The 17,945-nt window shown below is 36.0% G+C and overlaps 1 long non-coding RNA gene across 1 annotated transcript in view; it reads left to right on the top strand.

Moving 5' to 3' along the window:
* The window catches only part of LOC309660192, a 71,200-nt gene that overhangs the window by 28,207 nt on the left and 25,048 nt on the right, over positions 1–17,945 (top strand). The window lies entirely within an intron of this gene.

Genomic DNA, 17,945 nt, shown 5'->3' with positions numbered 1-17,945 from the left:
AAAAATTTTATTTATTTATTTATTTATTTATTTTTGGCTGTGTTGGATCTTTGTTTCTGTGCGAGGGCTTTCTCTAGTTGCAGCAAGTGGCGGCCACTCTTCATCATGGTGAGCGGGCCTCTCACTATCGCGGCCTCTCTTGTTGAGGAGCACAGGCTCCAGACGCGCAGACTCAGCAATTGTGGCTCACAGGCTTAGTCGCTCCGTGGCATGTGGGATCTTCCCAGACCAGGGCTCGAACCCGTGTCCCCTGCATTGGCAGCCAGATTCTCAGCCACTGTGCCACCAGGGAAGCCTCGTCAACATGTTTTTGAAACATATATGCTAATAAAAATTGTGTTGAACTAAAACATTTACAAAATTTAAAGAGAAATTCCCAATTGCACAAATGTCTTCATTTTCTTTTATTTGTGTTTTAAAATTGTTTAAAGACCTCTAGCACTAACATTTACGTCATGACACAGACAGGGTTAGTTTATTCACTTTGAGATGCCTCAGGTCCAGGGTAAATAATAAAATTGAACTCTACTACTCAAATATTTCTTTTCAACTCAGCATTTTATTTTATATTTAAATAATTGCACTAATGATCATTTGCAGCCATGAAGCATTTGCTATGTGCTTCCCTTAATAGCCACTGGATGGCAGTGCTATATCATAATATCAGCAGCATTTTGTTCGGTTTGGTTGGTTTTTCTTTCTTTTTCGTCTTTCCTAAGTGTAGAACAAGCAGCTTTTTGAAGAGCAAAATGTTAAAGGGACTTTTTAGAATAAAGATCAACAACCAAAAATTTTTTAAAAATATAATTGAATATAATTAAATCCCATCTACTTGAAATAAATAAATTACCATATATTTCCTTTCTCAGTTCTAGATTTCTTCATAGTGGTCAAGAATACAAGCTTTATAATTAAACAGATATGAGATTTTCTTTTTTTTCTTTAGAAACAACCAAGAATTTTTATTTTAGGCAAGTTTCTAAGTCTCCTTAAACCTTTGTTTTCAAGTGTAAACATTTATCATAGCACCTATCCTTATCATGTATTAAGTGAGAGGATGCTTGCCAAGGGTTTAGGCTATATTGTTCTCAATATACGCTAGCTATAATAATGGAATAAAATAATTTTTTATTATTATTGGTAATAAATCAACTACACTTTAATATGAATATGTAAATAATATTTTATTATTAGGTTCAGAATCTTGGCAGGTTGGAAAGAATTGAAATAAAAAGTCTTCACTTTGAACTTAAGGAGGAAGAGAGAAAGAAAAGTAAGAAGACCAAAAAGAAAAAAGGGACTATCCAATAGGTTTTTGCAATTCTCTTGAAAAATACAGAATACACACACACAAAAAAATGCTCTTGCAGTGACATACTGTGAAAAAAAACCATAACATTTTTAGAGTCCTCAAGACCAGAGTTGGAATACTGATACTGCTGTTTCCTAGCTATAAGACTATGCATTCATTACTTTACCTCACTTAGTCTCAGTTTTGTTATTTGTAAATCAGAACTCATAATATAATACTTTTAGGGCTAATATGAGATAAAACAAGCTAATACAGGTAAAGTGTTTGACAGATAATACATATTCAAGTTTGTTATTTCTCTTCTTTGCAGACTTTTATAAAAACCTACAAAGAAACTGCATATTAAATTTTGATCTTATTATTTTCCTGGGGCTTTAGCTCTGTCAGAAGTCTGTAGAACATACAGATCCAGCAATCCCTTATATGTTTCTTCATGTAAATGTTAATGTTACTGGTTTCTGTAATTTAAAACTTTTATTCAAACCTATAAATTATCTTTGATCTTCAACAGTTTTCTTTAAACTTCCATTCTCTGGGTAAGATGTTAATGAGTATTGGGATGATGAGGCAAGGCAGTATTAGGAATCAGAAAAGACATAGAGGATTAATTCACTAAATGGAAACGCAGTCACTGCATGATCTATGTTGAAAAAGATTATAAGACATGAACTCTTTCAAAGTGATGTCTGAGGATTTGTTTCTGGTGGTTAAGAGAATTAAATTATGGACTAAAGAAAGTAGAAAAACAAACAAATTGTGTCAAGACTAGTTGATCAATGTTGTCTAACAGGTGATATGAGTCATGGTAAAGGATACTAATAGTGGCAATATGAAGAATGTTCTGTGTGCCTACCCTTAATACATAAATAAAATTTCCACAGATTCGAGTCTGTGTGTTCACTGAGAGGAAAATAGTGTAGCATACTATTCCCATTTACAGAAGAAGATCTATGCCCAAGAAAAGATAAATCCTGGGATATTTATTTTCAACAACAGCATCAACTACCTACTCACTGACCATATTTCTCTTCGTTTTCAAAGAGAGCCATATATTTCAAAATGTTGGAAAAACTTATCCATCATATTGTCAAACCAATTCTCTTATCAACGAAGAGACTGAGGTCTTGAGAGAGGCCATGAGTTGTTCTTGGCTGCACAGGTTCTTGGTAGCACAACTCACCTAATTCCTAATCCAACATTTCTCCCATTTTGGCATTCTGCCTCAAGCAAAATTAGATTTTCTGTTCATTTATTTATTTACCTTTAACTAATCAAGATGCCTTCCTTTCTATAGCAGACCCTTTGGTTGCTGATGGTAAAAACAAGCAGACCATCAAGTGAAAGCCCACTTTATGAATCCCAATTCAAAGGACACCTTCACTAGAGAGTGCTAGAGTTCTGGAGGGATTCCTGGTCCTTTTATTTATTATGTATTCAGGAGACAAGGGTGTCAACAACCTAAAATACCTTAAAAAGGCTATTTTAGCAGCTGCTGATCTTGAAAACCAAACTGAGGGAATAATGGAGTAACAGCCTGATCTAGGGGATAAATTGTGTGGAAAGCCAAACACTTAACTGAACTGGTTGTCCTTTCAATCTCGGCTTTCATTCCCAGGGGTGGAAAGGTGTTTGGATGGCTCCGTTATGTTGCTCACTCCTGCTGGCCAAAGAGGCCAGGGCTCCTCATTAATTTAATGGGACGCTGCTAAGCCCGTACCATTCGCACCATGAAATGCACCATGAGCAGCTGTCATCCCGATTTATTACGGTCTGACCGTTAAAGTGCTGCTGGACTTGGAACATCTCAAAGAATCCACTCTTTCAGTAGGCTTTGGATATTGGCGTTTCAATATAGGAACAGCACATTTTCAATGCCAAATAATAAACAAAAACACATTAATGAGTTTTTTAAATCATTGCATTCTTTTTAAAAAAGTTTTATTTATTTATTTATTTATTTATTTATATACAGCAGGTTCTTATTAAGTTATCTATTTTACACATATTAGTGTATATATGTCAATTCCAATTTCCCAGTTCATCCCATCACCACCCACCGCTTTCCCCCTTTGGTGTCCATACGTTTGTTCTCTACATCTGTGTCTCTATTTCATTCTTTAAAAAAAAAAAAGGGATTTGTGGGAGGACATAATCCAAATGACATTAGAGTGTGGTTGAGAGACTGTGCTGTCTTTTTTTAAGGTTGTGGGCAATGTCTCTACTTTGCAGTTTACTGATTAAATGCTAATTTAAAAGAAACATAAAATATACCTACTCTCTTAGAAATTCCATTATAAATCAGACAAAAATATCCTGTGAAACTGGATGCTTAACTTTCTTTTTTAAAGGTGAGGAATGTAAGGCTTAGAGGAGTTGACTAATTGGGCACAGGTTACATGGCCAGTTAGAGTCAGGGGTGGAGGGAACTCAGATTCTGTAATTCCTTAGCTGGCACCAAACTTCACTAGACCAAGTGGCTCTTGGTTGGACCTATTTTGAGGTTGGTTCATCTGGGAGATTGAAGGAATAAGGAAAATTGCTTTCATATTGTACAGTTTTTGGGGGGATGGGGTGGGTAGTTGGAGAAAACCTAGTCTGACCCTGTTTCATAAAGAGGGTGCCATTTAAAACTGCCATGGGTTGGATACAATGGAAAGGTCTGGCACAATGGAAAGGTCATGAACTCTGATGGGGCGTCTAATAGGCAACCTCAGATTTGTTTGGCGGGGGTGAGGGGGGTGAGTGAGGTGGGCCCGTGGTGACTGGGTCGCTTAATATTTCGTTTCCTCAAGTATAAATAGAAACAAAACCATAGGCCTCAGAATGGTTGTTTAAGGGCTAAATTGGGTAGAATACCAATTAAAGCATCTAGCAGAATGATCCACTTGTATTTGGTGTTTAATAAACATTAAAACTAATTTACCAGCCTTCTAAGGCAATTCACCATTTAAACTTAAATGTGAGATTAAAACCAGGCATGGGGTAAGCAAGAAGTGAGGGAGGTTCTGAATCCGGTATGTACTGCAGTTTGACAAATGAACCACAGAACTTTAAAAATATAAGGAGATGTCACGGTTCTCATTTAGTTTGTCCAGGAAATAACATGCCTTTTAATAAGTTAACAAATCATAAGGCCACCTAAGTCCGTGTTTTCTAAACACACAGCCTAACTTTGATACATCTCAATCTTCGCAGTTACTAGAATGTAATAGGAACAACTCAGGAGGCATGGAAACAGCATTCTGAAAGCAGTGCATTGTAACTGACAAAAGTTATCTTATTACAGTGTATCTTTTTTCCTTTTGTGCTGTGCTTTGGAGGCAAGACGATTCTCATTTATCCTGTGATTGTATTTTCTGCATATTATTGATCTGAGGCAAATGGCATTCAGAGGAGAGAGTGATTGCCTAGGCTTTTGTCCTTTCGTGTACCAGTAAAATGCATCAAATGAGCAATTTTCAGATCTCTCTGATTGTTATTCTTCCCACAGTTTTGCCATGTGGATGGACAAAGAGAGCGAGGGCTCCATGGGTCCTAAGAGAATTCATAACAATATATTCTCAATTCAATGTCGGCCAGTTTGCCTACCCACTAGTCATGAAATTCTTGAGAAATATCACCGAGTAAGACATAGGTGTCCTCAGGGAGCTCACAACTTAATATTTGTTTATTAAGCTGCTACAACAATTTACAGAGCTGACGTTTTAGGCAAGAAAATGAAAGAGAATCTACAAACCTGTGTTTGTAAAGAAGCAGACTTCCTGCTTTTAAAGAGCAATTCCATATACAAATGCTTACTGCAGTGTAACCAACAGAAGCCTATTGGAATAGCGAATATTTTAAGCTGAAGGAGTTTGAGAAAACAAGAGAAGCAGGAAGGTCATCTGACCTCCCCTAACCCATCATACTCCTCTATGACTGTCTACTCTTGGTAAAACCTAGCATGAAATACTCAGGTCAGTTTCTTTGAGTCTTCTTTCTGTCAGGAAGGATCCCATGTGATGTCAAACTTAGATTAAATATATTTGTATACTTTTCTCCTGTTAATCTGTCTTGGTCAGTTTAATTTTCAGACCCAGCCAGAGACCCTGAGAGGGTGGAGGGACACTTTCTCCTTCCCTACAGTTTCTCCAAGTTTCTTTTACAATTTCTTTCTTTCTTCCTCCCTCCCTCCCTCCCTTCCTTCTGTTACTGAACCAAACTTGGGTCAGGTCAGCTCACCAGCACGCAGTAAAGCCAATCTGCAGACACCGGGTTGTGATGAAGGGAAGTGCAGCTTTGGCGTCTATAAGGAGTCAGAACAGCTAGTGCTCCAAAAACCCAAACTCCCTGATGGGTTTCAGAAAAACATTTTTATGGGCAAGGTGAGGGAGGGGGGGTCCCAGGGTGTGAGATCGGCTCACACAATTCTCTGATTGGTTGATGGTGAGGTAACGGGGCAGTGTCACAGGGGTTAACATGATCAATCCGTAGGCTCCAGGAGGTCTGGGGGCTACTTGCTTTCGGTTTTCAAGTAGTTAATTTCTTCCATTTAGTGGGGGTTTTAGCATCTCTGAAACAACTCAGAAAATGGGCATCAGATACTATTATCTAGGTACTTCAGAGAGGAGCTAAAGCAGAGGATATGGGGGAGGGGTCTGTCCTGGGAAAGCCCCATAGCGTCCTGCTGGGTTATGCTTCCTTCCTTGCTTCACTGTTCAACATCCCTTAATGATTATTATCCAGGGCCTGAAAGGTCACAGATGGATTATACCTGCTTTTGTGTAAGGTGAGAGACAAGATGTATGTTAGATGTTTCAAGGGAGCAGTCACTAAGGGCAATAGGGATGTAAAGAAAGAGCGGATGAAAACTTGAGTACTTTACAAATTGGGAACAAGTGTGGACTATTTAACCTTAAAACTTTTACTTCTAGGGTCTTGATATAGCTTCACTTTTGAACCTCTATTAGTGGTAATTGTGAACAGATTAAGTATATTCAACTTCCTACTCATGTGTGAAGTGATGTGCTAGGAACATCAAGAGGAAAGCATTTTGAAGAGGAAGACATGTTTGGGGTGGGCCTTTGTGGGGAGAAAAATCCCTCTTCTTCCACCTTCTGAGGTTCAAGTCTGGGGCCCCAAAAAGCAAACTGATTAAACACAGACTAACAAGAAAAAATAGTTTTAAATACCTATAGGTGCATGAGAATTCACAAAGACAAATTTGGCTCTAGGAAGCTGTCAGATGCTTGAGGCTTATATACCAACTTAGGTTAAACAAAGGAAAAGGGGTTTGGGGCTGCTGGTGAGGGAGGCAAGTTATGAGGAGGGGAGGTGGGGAGATGTCTGGTAAATAAGGGGCCTATTGTTATGCAGATAAGAGTCTCTGGGGTGGTGAGGTGTCTCCTGGATGTAGCTCTCTTTCTGGTTTGGAGACATCTCTACAAATAGAAATTTCCTTTATAAATGTAAATTTCCTTTACAAAAGGGGAAGTTCATACTTTATTTTTTTTGGAAGTTAGGGGGAGGCAAAGAGCTTTCTCTGTGTCTGCTGGTTCTCAACTGTCTTTAGTTCCAAATAATCCATATGCCAAAGAGACATATTTTGAGATAGAATATAATGGTATTCTTCATCTTGAATAAACTATAGGATTCAGTTAGGTGGAGAAGACTATCAAGGAATTCTCAAGCAGAGATAATATAAGCAAGAAAAGAGAAATGTATGAAAGCATATAGGTCATTTGGAAGAATAACTATTTAACAGTTTAGGATATATTAAACAGATGAAATAAGAGTGAAACCACATGTTTCTCTTCAAAAGGATAAGGATGGGATGCGGGCCACACAAGTTACAAGGATGATAATATGTTTGCATGAAGGAGATTTAATACTCCTTGGTGTTTAAAAAGAAATTACAGTTGAAAAATTTGCTATTACTTAAAAAGGTCAGAAATATTGGGATGAAAAACAAATGGTTGGAAAATGTGGTATCATTGTAAAATTTGCAGTAGTATCAAAACAACAGTTGGCAAATGTCCCTGGTGCTTAAGTGGTTTCGTCAGAAGCACTTCTTCAAAATATCCTCTATTTTCTGAGATGGATGGGGTTTGGTGTGGCAGGTGGGGAGTGGCAAATTCAAGTAAGGTTGGAAAGTCAGGCTGGGGTCACAGGCTTTGAAGGTGATTCTCAGGATTTCTAACTTTCTTCTGTAGGTGGATGAATGGTATGATTGATCAGTGTTCTAGAAAGGTCATTCAGGCTGAGGTTTGAATTGGACTGAGGAGGAGCCTAGTAGCAAGGACGGCCATGGGTAAGTTATAGAAGCCCCTGCAAAGAGCAATGAAGGCCTGAGTAGCAATCCCAGCAGGGTTAGAGCAGAGCAAGTAGTGGATCCTGAACACATTGCCGAATTAGGGCTGCTAAGTTGGGACATGGGTGTTGAGGCAGTGGAGAGAGTCAAAAGAATTTTCTGGCTCTTGGTACCAATAGCAATAAAAATGGGGGTCATGTTCTAATAGTTTCTTTTCATAAGCAATAACTTCTAAAATGCTTTTCAGAATTGTTTCTAATTTAGTGAATGAAAATAGGAAAACACAAGAAAGGCTAATTAAAACTCATTGATGTTACAGGGCCACAAAGCAGAAGGGAAGGAAGTGATGGGAAATAAAAACATCAAAATTTGACTGAAGTAATAGATTATGTAAACATTTTGAGTTTGATCTCATTATATCAGAGATTTGACAATGCAAGGAAATTTTACTAAGTGGAATACAGTAAGATCCTTTAAAACAATGATGTGGGACAAAAATTTAGAAGTATTGGGGCACTAGAAGGTGAGTATAAGCATACAAAGGGTGAAAAATTTGAGGCTTACCTCTGCTTTTTCCACAGAACTATCTCTCAAAATTGACATTAGTTCCTATTATTTTTACATTTAAGTTTCTATTTTGAAGATATTTTTAATATTAATGACATATCATTAATAGAGTGGTTATTTTTCTTCAGTTACATGCTTTAGTAGAAATTGTTGATTGTATATTTGTTTGGGAGCTGAATGTTCTCAAATAAAACTATTTCTCCAAATTTTACTGGGAAATAATTTAAGAAGTTCCAATATAAAAATTCACCGTATGGTAGCATTTACAGAACCTATCAGATCCATATGTTTTGAACAGTGTGTTTACTCTACCAGTTGGGTGCCGCCTGGGCCTGCAGTAGTATATGCCAGCATCTAGGTGTGGGAGGGGCAGGAATAATAGCGCTGTAGGATCGGTGAACTTTTATCTCTACACTCTTACAGTCTTAGGGTGGGGCCCGAGAGTTAAATTGACATAAGATAGATCAACAGGAGAAATGTGTACAAATTTATTTAATGCAAGTTTTACATGACGTGGCAGCCTTCATAAGGAATGAAAACACGAAGAAATGGGTGTTTGCTGCTTGCTTTTGTATTACGTTGAACAAAGAGAGGCAATTGTGGAAAAGTGACTGAATTATGTGGGGAAGCTAAAGGAAAAGAAGTATTTTAACAAAGTCTATTTGTATAGAATTCTCCAGGTCTCAACTTCTTATCCTTGATGATAAGAACGTTACTTTCTTTCTGGTACCAGGAGGACATCTTTCACATGGGGATTTCATCTCCTGCTTTTTTTCTTAAAAGTCAGATAATTATTCTTGTAGTTGCTGTTTTTTCAAGTGTCTTTAACTCAAAATAATCAACTTGACAGAGCAGCATATCTGGGGGTCATGTTCTGAACTGCTTCAGTGCCTTGCCCCTGCCCCAGTTTGGTTAATATGCTCCGCTGTCCACCATCAGTCTAGGAGATAAGGGAATTCACAGGGTAATAGTTAGAGGATTTTTCATGGGTTCAGCAGACTGCAACATGGAAGAGAATCATTTGGGGTGTGTGTGTGTGTGTGTGTGTGTGTGTGTCTGAACAACAGTGGCTTTCTCCATCCAAAAGCACAATCTCCAGAAAAACCTGTAGATCCCTGGAATGCAATGTGGTCTTGAGGATGCTTGTAGCTCAGGACTGGTATGAATGTATTCACTTTGAACGGTGAAAGTTGAGAAATGTTTGAGCCACTACTAGTAAGTGCTGTCACATTCTTCTCTTCATTGGATCACTGAGATCATCCAAAAATATTTATTAAGTTCCAATGTGTAAAATACCATGCTAGACATACATTGGATTAAAAAAAAAAAAAGGAATCAAGACCCAGTTCCTGCTTGAAGAAAGCGTTTAAACTAATGTGGGAGAGAAGGACAAGGGAAGAGCTTAGATGCGGAGCCTTATAGGAGAAAGATCAAATCCCAAATGGGAATCAGAAAAGGTGTCGGGATGTTATTGGCCTTTTTCTCTTTACCTCTTAATATTTATTTTTATTGAGGTGTATTTTACATAAAGATAAATAAGAAGAGCTTAAGTGTTACAGTTCAATGTATTTTGACACATGTATGAATCACATTATGTAACCCACACACTTACAGAATGCTGCCGTCACCCAGGAAGTTCTTGTGTTCCTTCCCAGGCCATCTTTGTACCTCCTACCAGAAGAAACTGCTGTTTCAATTTCTTTCACTGTAGATGAGTTTTGTCTAGTCTTGAACTTCACCTGAATGGAATAATACAGCCAATACTCTCTTGTGTCTGTCTTCTTTTGCTCAGCAGAATGTTCTTGAGGTTCATCCACATCGTTGTGTATATCAGCAGTTCATTCCTTTTTGTTCCTGAATAGTATTCCATTTTATTAATGTATCACAATTTATTTATCTATTATCTTGTTGATGGATGTTTAATGGTTTCTGATTTTTAACATGAATGAATCTAGGTGCTGTAAGGTTTCTTGTACAAATCCTTTTGTACAATATGCTTTTAAAAAAATTTTTTTATTGTGGTAAAAGTCACATAATATAAAACATACTATTTTAACCATATTTAACTGTACAGTTCAGTGGCACTAAGTACATTCACATTGTTGTGCAACTCTCACTATCATCCATCTCCCGAATTTTTCACCTTCCTAAACTGAAACTGTCGCCATTAAACACTAACTCCCCATTCCCCCTCCTCACCTCCCCACCCCCGGCCCCTGACATCTACCAATGTACTTTCTGACTCTATGAATTTGACTATTCTAGGTACCTTGTATAAGTGGAATCAAACAGCCTGCTTTCAGTTCTTTTGGGTAATACCCGGTGGAACTGTTGGGTCATAGGTCAGACGTGTTAACTTTATCAGAAATTGCCAAATATTTTCCTAAAGTACCATTTTATCCTGCCATCAGCAGTATATAAGGATTCTGGAGGTCCTATATCCTCACCAGTTTTTGGTGTTGCCAGTTTTATTCATTTTAAACATTCTAGTTTGTATATTGCATTATTTTACTGTGTTTTAAGTTACATTTTTTTCATGTACTTATCAACTACTGATGTGTCTTCCTTTTCACTGGCTTTTGAGTTTTTGAATGGGATGTTGACAGCTGGTGTTTAGGGCTGGAGGGAATGTTCCGTATACAGGGATCAACACTGGTCAGAAAACAGAGCTTTGGTCCAGGTGGGTAAGTTGGCTAGTGCCACTGATAAAAATGGTCATCAGAAGGCACTCATCAATGTTTTTCAGGAGGTTTAGTGTTACAGAGTAATTTTTTGTGTATGCTTTGCCTTCTCTATTTCTTTGTTTTTGGTTATTAAGAAAATGATATATTTTTATATTGAACAGTTAGAAAATACAGAGAATTCACAGAAGAAAATAAAAATCATTGGAAATTCTACTATATAGAGATAACTAATCTTAATATTTCAGTTAGTGTATATCCTTCTGGTCTTCTCTCCACTCTTACATGCCAGACAGAATACAAAAATAAAACCTCACAGTACTTATTATTGGGTAAAATCTTTCATTTTTGATGAACATTATATAATAATCATTTTGCTGTAGATTTAAATACTCTTCTACAGTAACATTAAATGGCTGAACATATTAATTGCATAAATGTATCATAATTTATAGAACAAATTTTAAAATCTTAGGCACTTTACTTGCTTCCTATTTTTCATGTGTGAATAGTATTTCAACAAACATTTCTTGTGCCTAAATCTTCAAATATTTATTGAAGAATCCTTCTTTTCTCTACTGGAATTGAAAGGTAACTTTTACCATGTATTAAATTTCTGTAAATATTTGAGTCTTTTTCTGGGTTTTATGTTGTTTGATTGTTCTGCCTGCTCTTCCTGTACTCATTCCACACTATTTAAATTATTTTTCTATTATTTCTATTATCTAATAGAGCAAAGCACACTTCATTTTCAAAAAAACTCTTGGCTATATAGAGAGGAATTATCTGGCCCTAATGTAAACAGTGCCAAAGTTGAGAAGACTTATCTGTAAAATACCCCCAGTCTACTTTGGTGTGTTTCGGATTTAGGTTTTGCCTCTTTTTCTTTCTTTTTTCCCTCCGTTTAACTTGTCCAGAACTTTGCTTATCTTGTTAGTCTTTTCAAAGAACTAATGCTTGGATTTATTTATCAATTTTGCATTTTAATATTTTATAATTAATTTAAATAAGGTTCTTCATCTCTATTAATTCTTCTCTCTGCTTCTACTTCCTAGTTTCATTTTGTTCTTTTTTATACTCAAGTGATATTTTTTGTTACGCATAAAATGCTCTGTATTTTCCTATGAGTATACTTTTGACCTTATCCCATAAGATTTTAAAAATATTTTATTGAAGGATAATTATTACACATGGAGAAAAGTGCACATACCATGGGTATAAAGCTCAACGAATTTTTACAAACTGAATATGCTCATATAACCAGCCCTAACTGAGCAAACCTGTGTGACCTGTGCCCAGATCAAGAAATAGAATATTCCAGCTTCCCAGAACCCTCCCTTCTAGTCACAACCCTCTCAGGAGGAGCTGGAATCTTAACTCTTAACAGCATAGATTAAGTTTCCTTTCTTGTACTTTATATAAATGGAATATGCAGTTTGTAGTCTTTTAGGTGACATCTTTGGCTCAACATTATTTATGAGCTTCAGCTGTATTGCTATGTGTAGTTATAATTTGTTCATTCTCATTGCTATATAGTATTTCATTCTGTGAATACCTCATAATTAGTTTATCCATTCGGGACATTTGGGTCATTTCTAATTATAGGGTATCATAAATAGTGCTGCTATGAACATTCTAGTAGATATGTTTTGGTGAGCATACATGCATGTCTGTTAGGAATATACCTGGAATATATATATTCAGCATTACTAGATACTGCCAGTTATCCAAACTTGTTTTACCAGTTTTGCTCTGACTGCAATGGGTGGGATATTTGGTTACTCCATATCCTTGCCCAAATTTGGTATTGATTGTTCTTTTTGATTTTAGCCATTCTGGTAAGGGTGCAGTGGTTTCATATTATAGATTTAATTTGCATTTTTCTGTTGACTAACAAAGTTAGTATTTTTTCACAGATTCTTGGCCATTTAGATATCTTCTTTTGTGAAGTGACTGTTCAAGTTTTTGTCCATTTTTTTGTTTGTATTCTCTTACTGATTTTTAAAAGTTTTTTCTACATATGAAGTTTTTGTTACATATGTGTATTGTGAATATCTTCTCCCTCTCTGTAGGTTTTTTTTCACTCTCTCAATGGTATCTTTTTGATGTACACAATTCTTAATTTGAATATTGTCCAGTCACTTTTTTTCCTTGGAAGAGGTGTTTTTATTTCTTGTTTAAAAATCTTTGCTTATTCTAAAGACACAAAGATGTTCTTCATTGTTGTATTCTAAAAGTTTTATTGTTTTACCATGATCACTTAGGTTTGATATATAGATATATAATTGGTTATATTCTAGAGAATTTAAAGGTGTACTTCAATTCCTTCTTTTAACTCAGGAGTTAATTAGGAGGGTGTTTTAAAGTTTCTTTGTAGTCTGATTTTTTTTTTTTGCTTCTTTACTTTATACTAGCAAAATTTAGTGCACATCCATGTGGTTCACACAATTTCTACCTTCAATAATTTACTGAGTTTTTGTGGCATATTATATTATTATTTTCTTATAAATATCCCCAAGACATTTGAAAAGAAAGAATATTCTCTATAGGTAAAGTTCAAAATTCTGTATATATCATCATTAGTTGTTGTTATAGCAGTTAATATTGATTGAGTACTAAATAGGTGCTTATTATATCTTGAGTATTTCATATGTATAAATTTATTTAATCATCACACAATTATATCCTTCACTTTGTAATGAGAAAACTGAGGCAGAGAGATGGCAAGTATATTGCCCCAAATCCAGCTAGCTAAGTGGGGGAAACACATTTGGTACCCAGGTTGTACAGCTCTTTAGGCAATGTTCTTAACCACTTTCCTTTGTACATATTTCTATATTACTATATTATTATTTTCATATTTTCACCTACTAAGTAAACATATTAAATATATCAATTGTTTTACGTACAAAACTTTTGTCTTGAATGACCAAAAACTGAGAAAACGTTAAATGTTTCTTACTGTGATTACTTTTTATCAGTTTTACATTCTTCCATTAGATTTTGCTGTGTTTTTTTTTTTTTTTTTTTTGTGGTAGTGCCTTGGTATATAGCACATAAAAGTTCACACCTTTCACAAATTTATTATGGATTTTACCTGTAAAAAACAAATATAAAGTATTTGGCACATGGTAACCACTCTGAAATCACTGTTTCTGATTATTATATACTGTCTTCTCCCTTCTTAGCTTTCCAATATTGATTTTGTCTCCATGAGCTGTCACTTTCTTTTTGTAATTTTTCTGGAAGTCTATATAGGTATTATGCTTTGTATTTTCTTTTCTCTTGTACATGTATCAGCTTGATTGGATATGGAATTCTTGGATCATAGAATGATTTTCTGAAACTCTGAAGACTTTGCTCCATGAACCTCTGACATTTAGTATTGCAGAAAAGCTTGAAGCCAACTTGAAAGTTTACATTTTCCTTTTGTAAATTACTTATCTGTACCCCGCCCCTGCCATCTGCCCCCCCGCACCATGTTGATGCATGTAAAAATTTTTGTCTAGTCCTGAAGTTTAAATGTTTCACCAGGATATATCAGGTTTAAATCTGTTTTAATTAAATATGTCCTTTATATTTGGAATTACATGATTTTCTTTTGATGCATAACATTATATTGGTTTCAGGTGTACAACATAATGATTTGATATACAAATATATTGCAGAATGACCACCACAATAAGTCTACATAACATACTTTCAAATTTTTTTCTTGTGATGAGAACTTTTAAGATCCACTCTCTTGGCAACTTTCAAATATACAGTAGAGTATTATTTACTGTAGTCACCATGCTGTACGTTACATCCACAAAACTTGCTTATTTTATAACTGGAAGTTGGTTTTGACTACCTTCACCCATCATTTTTTCTCTTTTCTTTTTTCTTTTTGCTGTTCCATCTGCTGAGTCTTTCCTTCTAGACTTCTTATAAAACTTATTTTAGATTTACTGGATTTGTCTTACAAAATTTTAAATTGCTTTGGCAACATTGTCTGTTTTCTCTAGAAGTTCTGGAAGGATTTCTCTAGCTTATTTTTCTAATCTATTGATTCTAATTCTACAGAATCTCATCTTCTCTTTATGAATTCCATTGCATTAGAAAATTTAATGGTCATGTTTTTCATCTTAAAGCAACTTTTCCTGCTCTCAGATTATACCTTTTATATGACTTCATGCTTTTATACTTAATAGACAAAGTGTCCTCTTGAATCTTTTAGGAAATACATATTAGAGATTTTCTATAGTTTTTCCTGCCTTTTATTAATAAAGCCATTTGAAGGGAATATTTTTTTCTGCCTGTTCAGCTTAATTCCCTTTTTTTGAACTACTGAATTTTTATAATTTTCTCTTTACTTATTCTAACAAGTAAGCATACATAGGAGGGATGGAGAATGAGAGAGTGATTGGATAAATAATTGGTGATGGAAATTGTAAGCTTGTCCATATTTGGAGTTTTATGTGATTTTTTTTTTGAAAGGTTGTTTTGATTTAAACCATAAAGGAAGGGAGAACAAGGAAGAGAGGAGAGAGGGAAGAAGGGAAAGAGAGAGAGAAAAAGGAAGGAAAGAAGGAGAAAAAAAGGAAGGTAGGATTAGCTCTACTGTAGTTTTACATTGTCAAATTATAGGGGCATCACCACTGAAGAGTAGGGTGTGAATTAAAGCCAAGGGCAGCCACATCAGGTAGTTTTGCCCCTATGCCAAAGATAGTCTATTCCCTCTTTGTTTGCTGGGATAACGTCCCTATTCTCTAACTGGTAAGGCCTTTTTCTTTAGAGGCCAGCTGTGGCACTGCCCCCATTCCACTTGGCTTGCTCTATAGTTCAAGTGTAGACTGGGAGCAAATTATGTCGAGTCATCTCACCCTTGTTAGCTCTAGATTTGCAACCTCCTCCCCAAGCCCCCTACCACTGTCATAATGTCCATTTTCACTGCAGGCCCTGCTGCTCTGTACTTAGGGTCAGTTTATGAATTGTGAATTGGCCAGCAAGTCTCCCAATACGGTCCCAATACATCAATATATTCTGCAGAAATTTCTTGACTTTTCCCCCAATAGTTAGGTTTCCTTCCCTGATTTTCAGAGCTGATTCAGATTTTCCACAATTTTTGAATTCTTTTGGACATTTCATTAGGAATTTGGGAGAATGAGATGTTAAATACAAGGATTCAGACCAAAAGTCTGTCTTTTTAATTTTTAGTTAAAGTAGCTTATTTTCAAGCATTATATCACAATTAACACTCAGCCAATCAATGAGAGGTTGATATATCTCCTAATTTTTGTGATTCTAAACTCTGGTCTACAGACTAGCTGCATTGGAAATACCTGGGGATTGCTTTATGAATGGAAATTCTCAAATTCCACCTAGGAGATTCTAACAGAGTACATTTTAGTCTTTTTTTTTATGAGAGCAAATGTAAATTAATTTTTCTTTTAGAATTTCATGACAGTTGTTAAGATAACTGGAGACCCCCTGATGTGTGGCAACAAGAAATTATTGCTGTAACTGTAGGGTGATTGTAGCTACATCTGAATAGGGCACTATTTGAAAATGAGATAGTAGTCCCCTACAAATTCTTTGCTGGAGCTTTTAGATCTGGAGAAGTAATTTCATCATGTGTTGGTGATTATTTAGGAAAATCCTATTGTGCCTTTTTAAGATGATAGCTGGAATTGATGGGGGAAAAATGAAGAAGAACAGCTGGAGGCTTTGCAAGTACTTTCATGAGCAGAGTGTTCCATGCCAGGAGGGAAGGCGTTTTATAAGAATTTTTTTTTTTTTAAGATCTTTATTGCAGTATAATTGCTTTACAATGGTGTGTTAGTTTCTGCTGTATAACAAAGTGCATCAGCTATACATATACATATACCCCCGTATCCCCTCCTTTTAGCGTCTCCCTCCCACCCTCCCTATCTCACCCCTCTAGGTGGACACAAAGCCCCTAACTGATCTCCCTGTGCTATGCGGCTGCTTCTCACTAGCCAACTATTTTACGTTTGGTAGTGTATATATGTCCATGCCACTCTCCCTTCGTCCCAGCTTACCCTTCCCCCTCCCCATATACTCAAGTCCATTCTCTAGTAGGTCTGTCTTTATTCCCGTCTTGCCACTAGGTTCTTCATGACCTTTTTTTTTTTTCTTAGATTCCGTATATATGTGTTAACATACAGTATTTGTTTTTCTCTTTCTGACTTACTTCACTCTGTATGACAGATTCTAGGTCCATCCACCTCACTACAAATGACTCCATTTCATTTCTTTTTATGGCTGAGTAATATTCCATTGTATATATGTGCCACATCTTCTTTATCCATTCATCTGTTGATGGACACATAAAAAATGTTCTACTTCATGAATACATTTTTATTGGTGTTACTTAGAAATTTCAATACTGGCTTTATTCTCTAGGGTAACAAGCATAGATACACCTATTACTAAAGATTTAGTTGACACTTTCTGGTTTTATTTGGAGAAAGAAGGATTGGCTATTTAGATTAATTCATAATTCAGATCCATTGATATCAATTAGAAATGTTTATGCTTAGAAAGGCATATGCAAATACGAGAAAATAGAACTTATTTTAAAACTTTTTTAACCTAGGAACTCTGCCCTCTGGCACTTAATCATTTGGTTCCCCTTCTCTTGCCAGCCAAAACTAACAGTCAGAGCACCTTAAGAAGAGGGATTAGATGTGACATCCTGATAAATCCCATTCAGTTTGAGCTCTGTACCAAGAACAGAAGGACATTTGTTATCCATCTGTCTTTGTATGAAATGGGAGACTTTGTTGATGGCACTACAAGCAATGTAATAGAGGGTTCTGAGTCTATCTTGTGGTGTATTTTTATTCAAACTGCAAACTCATGATACAGATATATACCACTCTGTGCTCTGAAATCACCCAAATAAAATTGCTAAGGCTTCTATATAATTCTGGGCTAACTAAACAATAACACCCATATCTCAATGGTCTGTGTGATTACACACACAAACTGCAGGTTTTCTATTCAGTTTACCACTCCCCTAGGAACTTTAAATCTCACCGTAGCCAGCCTCTAATTTCTTCTCCTTCTTATCCTGTTTATAAGCGCAACT

Source organism: Balaenoptera physalus (genome assembly GCF_965194825.1).
Source record: "Balaenoptera physalus genome assembly, chromosome: 4".
Lineage (NCBI taxonomy): Eukaryota > Metazoa > Chordata > Mammalia > Artiodactyla > Balaenopteridae > Balaenoptera > Balaenoptera physalus.
Note: the sequence above shows the minus strand (reverse complement) of the source record. Positions and strands in the feature narration are given on the sequence as shown.